Raw genomic sequence first — 5,692 nt, forward strand, 5'->3', positions numbered from 1 at the left:
ATATATATATATACATACATATATATATATATAGATATATGTGTGTGTGTGTATGTATATATACATATACATACATACATATATATATATATATATATATATGTGTGTGTGTGTCAGTGTGTATATATATATACGTTTGTGTGTGTGTGTACATATACATGTTATATTACGTACGTCTATATTGTTTATCACTACGGCAATCGATTCGGAAGAGCACATATAAGTAGGCACATGTTCATCAGAGTATATTTCACACAGCATGATCTCTGCACCATAAACGCATGCATGGTATTTCCATACCGTGAAACTAAAGAATAATGCATGGAACATGCTGAAATACACACGTGATGTTTATTAGTATCTATACACCTGTATATGTACAGTAATCTGAATGTGTATTTACACAAGAGCACAAACAGGGATGTGACTCTGTAGTTATATGTTTGCATGTATATGTTTATATAATCATGGCATGTATGTATGTATGTATGTATGTATGTATGTATGTATGTATGTATGTATGTATGTATGTGTGTGTGTGTGTGTGTCTGTGTGTACACGTACATAGCGACGAGGACTTACGCATCATCATGTACTCCAGAAGAACCCTACTCTTCAGTAAGGGGTCGGCTTGGGCTAAATGATCTGATCTAGAAGGCTCCTTCGATGTGGCAATTGGTGCCTTCGACAGTGCTGATGTATGTGACCTCGTCGGTCACTTCATCCTAGATGTACTAAAAAGAGATTCCTTTCAACTGGCTTTGACCTCCAGAGACATGAAGCGCTGGCAATATTAAGAAGGGCCAACGGTGACATGCTGGATAAGCTCAGGTACCATGAACTCTCTTTGGCTAAAGGTCACAGTAGAAACCAGCCAGAAAATGATAGAGTTCCTCGACGTGACCCTGAACTTGGAATCTGGTAGATTTGCAGAACGCTTCCTAAATACTGTAATTCGAGCATCTTTATCCAACAGGTTCGACTGTTGCAGACGTGAGGCCAGGACTTCACTCTGTTGCTTAGTAAGTGTTAGATCACGAAATAGATCATTGAGTTCAGGTTGAGTGATGACCCAAACAACTATAAAAATATTGAGTGTACTTTTATAATTTTCATAGGTTAGGTTGACAAATACCTTAGGAACACCCCATTAAGATTATATCAAAACACGTTCATAACTTTTAGAGTTGTCAGTTTCAGCCCAATCCTGTTTGTGCTCAATTCCTATGGAATCATGAGGGTATTTAACGAAAGATGTTAATTTACGAGAAACTGGAGAGTCACAGAAAGAAAGAAATGTTATATTCGTGATCTACACACAAAATACCCATAGAAAAGGTTATTCTCATTTCGGGTTTTTTTCCATTGTTATACAGTGTAATTAATACAATAATGAACGAGTAAATCAGGTGTCCTGGATAAGCCTTAGATCATATGAGAGCTGGTTGGCAGCATACATTTTTTTCTATGTAATATTTATCATAGAGCAAATGATATAAATTATAAGTGTTTTTTTTTTAATAAAAAAAGAATATAAATCATTGAAAATTTATATTTTCTCCTTGCCCTGGTTACACATTTTTTTATGCTGCAATTGCTAATTACTATATAAAAAATGTATATAATAAAACCGGTTACATTTTGTATGCTTAGTTTGGAAGAAAGCGGAATTTTAAACCTATTATTTCACATTCGGTGTCCACAGATTAATGTATTGTTAATTAGACAATGGAAGGGTGAAGAGAGCACAATTTGTAGGTTGTGTTTAGGGTAACACTTGTCTTAAATTCAACCCTGGACCGGATGAAGGTTAAATGTTTTGTCAAGTTGACATGAAAAGTATTTTCAGTAAAAAGTGAAAGGCGGGGGAGCAGAGAGCACGGGTAAAACTGGGAGAATAATAAGGTCGCCTTCTCATTCAAAACATTACACGGAAGCTATTTCTGAGTCAAGCATTTAAAACTGTGACCTATAACCAGCAACGATTAAAGATGAGTCCTTCAGCACACGTATACGCACATACACATACACACACATATATATATACGCGTGTAGGAGTGTCTGTATGTGAATATATATAAATATATGAGTTGATATGGTGACGTCTTCGTCATTTCATTTGCTCCACAAGCATCTTATTACTGCATCTGGTCCTTTCCTCTCACACACTCCTAAGCATTAAGCACCGGTATTTCACTCTTTTCTTCGTCTTCTGCTTTACGAACATTGTAGGAAGCCCATATATTATCTCTCCAGACGAACGTGTTGGCTTCTCTAGAGTTCGTCTGTTTTCCTTCGACAGAAACCTACTCAACTGTCTCGTGTTTTTTTTTTGTTTTTTTTTTCCCACTAGGTGGATTCCCATGACTGACCGTATTGGTTTAAATTTGTTGTCTACGTAGCCGTTGCGGAAGATAATCGACATTGAAAGGGTTTTTTGTTTTTTTATTTTTAAACGTTGACTTATAGCCTTCTGGACAAAGTTTTAATAGTACCCTATAGTTGGTGGCTTTACATTTAATCAGCAAGCCTTAATTTGTTTGTATCTTGTTTTTGTTTTGTGATATGTATCCCATCAACTCAACGTTATCTCTGCTTTCAAGATTGATGTTCACAGAGTTTTTTTAGTGTTTAGATATGGATTTAGTATTTTTTCTTTTTTCTTTTTTAGTTTTAGGTGTCCCTTTTTGCAACTGTCATTTTTGTTTGTTTCGTTTCCTGGTGTTCTGTTTGCGAATTCTCATACTGCTCCATCGAATTTGTTTAAGGTAGTTCTTTCAACTTAAGATGACTCTCTATTCCTCCCTCTCTCTCTCTCTTTCTCTCCTTCTCTCTCTCTCCTTCTATCTCTCTCTCTCCTTCTCTCTCTCTCTCCTTCGTCCCCGTTTCTCTCGCTCTCTATTTCTTTGTCGCCCGCTCGCTCGCTTGCTCTCGCTTGCTCTCGCTCCCTCTTTGTCTTCTATTTCTTGTTTGACCCAACAACAAAAGTTTCTTACAGTGCCTTATTCGCTTCGTGGCTCAGAGACGGGGGTGGGAAAGAGGAATTAACCTAAGACAGAAAGAACGTACGAGTGTGTGTATAAGTGCATGCATGTATCTTCGCATTTGCCTGAACTGCCATGATGAGAGGTTTCGTTTGTGACAGAGGTTACGGAGATGTCCTTCTGGACTGCTATGTTAGATTCTGGTGTTATTGTTGCTGTTGTTTCTGATGCTGTTGTGAGTGCTTCTGCTACTGTCTTATTGTTAGACCTCCGCTACTGCCGTTGTTGTTGCTGCTGTTGCATCTGTTACTTTTATGTCCGTGGTTTCATCAGTAGAGGCGCGTTTTCTTTTGTATTTTTCTGTATGCTGAAGGTATTTATGTGGCGTGTAGCACAACATATATAACATCTGGTTCCTATTCGACTACATTTTAATGCATATTACTCTCATGCTTGCCACCTATTCAGTACCTTAAATAGCAAACAAACCAAGGGTCAAGGTCTGTAGAAATATCTCTAGTCTTGGCCCCTTGTGCTTTGTCACCTCATATACTGCTGCACCTGACTGTAATCAGAATTGTGACGTACTAGCTTCACTTGCTTTCTCAAAACGACCTCCATCTTGAACATCGGGCTCATGCATCCACGCGCCCTGCCACACATTGGCCAGTATTTCTTTTCACTGCTCCATAGAAAGTGTAGGATCTTCTGTTGTTCCGTGAGAAACAAAGATACGAATCTTTTGCGTGGTCCTTGTTTGACGAATTTGTTACGTAAGGAGATACTCTTTTTTCTAATATACTTTAACCCTGTTTTCTTTTCTTTTCAGCAGGGAGTAACCCATATTCCAAAATTCCTCTCATCTTCAATGCTAACCTTTGATATCATCGCTGGTAAAACTTAGATTGTGGTATCTCCAGATTTTTTCTTTTCTATTTGTCGGTGTAAATGGCTGTGTAGAACTGTGTCTGTATTTACAACATCAATTCCAATCAACATCATTTTTGTATGTTCATCCATTTAAAAAAATTTTCCTTATTTCATGATCGTTTTCTTTCGTCAAATATTCAAACATTTTAGGGCTGCATACTTTTTCTCTAATACGTCTTCTACTCCGCCATAGCTGGCCATAGCACTCTGCTAGTAAACAATAATTGTAAATATATAAAAGAAAATACAAAACTGCCCAAGGATAATCCTTACTTTTTAGCCCCAGGGTAATAAGATGAGAGCTGAAATTTTCTAAACCCCTTTGTTGGCAAAATTAATCAAAAACTTTTCTTTTCGATCAAGTGAAATATGGTAAATCCTATTCTTTTCCGGAGCTTTGTATCAGGCTATCAACTCCCAACCAAACAATAGTAAAAACAACAAGAGTAGTAACAACAACATCAAAAATTATATAAACAACAAGACTAGCAACAAAAACAACAATAACTAGCAATACAATAATAATAATAATAATAACAACAACAGCAATAATAACAATAATGATAATAATAATAACAATAATAATAATAATAATAATAATAATAATAATAATAATAATAATAATGATAATAATAAGGACGATGATGTTGCTGATGATGATGATGTCTGATTTATTGTTATTTCATACTTTGGCAAAGAGCCTTCTATTTGAGTTTAAGAGGGTAGTTGTAATATTCAATAGCATTCATTAAACATATTTGTACCTCATTAGCAATCGTTCTGTATTTCCCAAACCATTAAGCCATTCTGAGAATTCTCAAGAAAAAAAAAATAATAATGACTAATCTACCCCTAGCAACAGCACCACTTCCACCACCCTTACGTAAAAGAAAAAGAAACTACAGAGCAAAGGAAGAAAGTAACTTGAGGAGAAAAAAAAACACATGGAGGGTGAGAAGTGCGAAAATGGTGATGTGAAGAATGTAACATATGCACATAAAAAGTTATCATAAAATTATGCATAGACGTTAGGTTGTTAATCCCCGTGCGAGTTTGAAACCCTCGGTATGAGACAAAATTCATATTTAACAAATGTGTGCACGCACGTACTGGCTAAGACGCCGGGTATGGTCAGTTAAAAGATTCGTTGCACAATTGCAAGATAAACGCATGTGCATATGAATATGCACACATAAAATTGGTCATAAAAATTTGCATGGTGATTAGTCTGAAAATCCGGCTGCATATTTACGAGAACATGGCTGCCGATATGCATACTAAATCTTCAGCTTGCCTGATATGTCTGCAAGACAACGATCGCATTTACACAAAAGTCACATACATTTGCAAGTCATGTCAGCGTGGTCACATCATATTCAACTTTCTCTACACACCGAAATATATGCATACACATTTACTTACGAATGCATGTGACATCTTTGCTGATTTTCCATTGTGTATTTCTAACAGAATCACTTAGAAATGTGCACGTGCATATTTGTGTGCGTTCGTTTGAGTGTTTGCTTATACAGACACACGCACACACACGCACACACACACACACACACACACACGTACCATTACCACCTCCGCCACCATCACACATTTGCTTATGTAAGTATCGCATAACAGATTTACAAGTCAATATACAAAATTAAGTGGCGAGTGTCTCGGAATAATTAAGATACTCTAATAACCTGACTCCACCAAAGGATTCGGGAAAGACATGACGATCACAACTTCTCTTTCTATATCTCCATAATTAAGGCAATATATAT

This window comes from Octopus bimaculoides, chromosome 8, assembly GCF_001194135.2.
Source record: "Octopus bimaculoides isolate UCB-OBI-ISO-001 chromosome 8, ASM119413v2, whole genome shotgun sequence".
Lineage (NCBI taxonomy): Eukaryota > Metazoa > Mollusca > Cephalopoda > Octopoda > Octopodidae > Octopus > Octopus bimaculoides.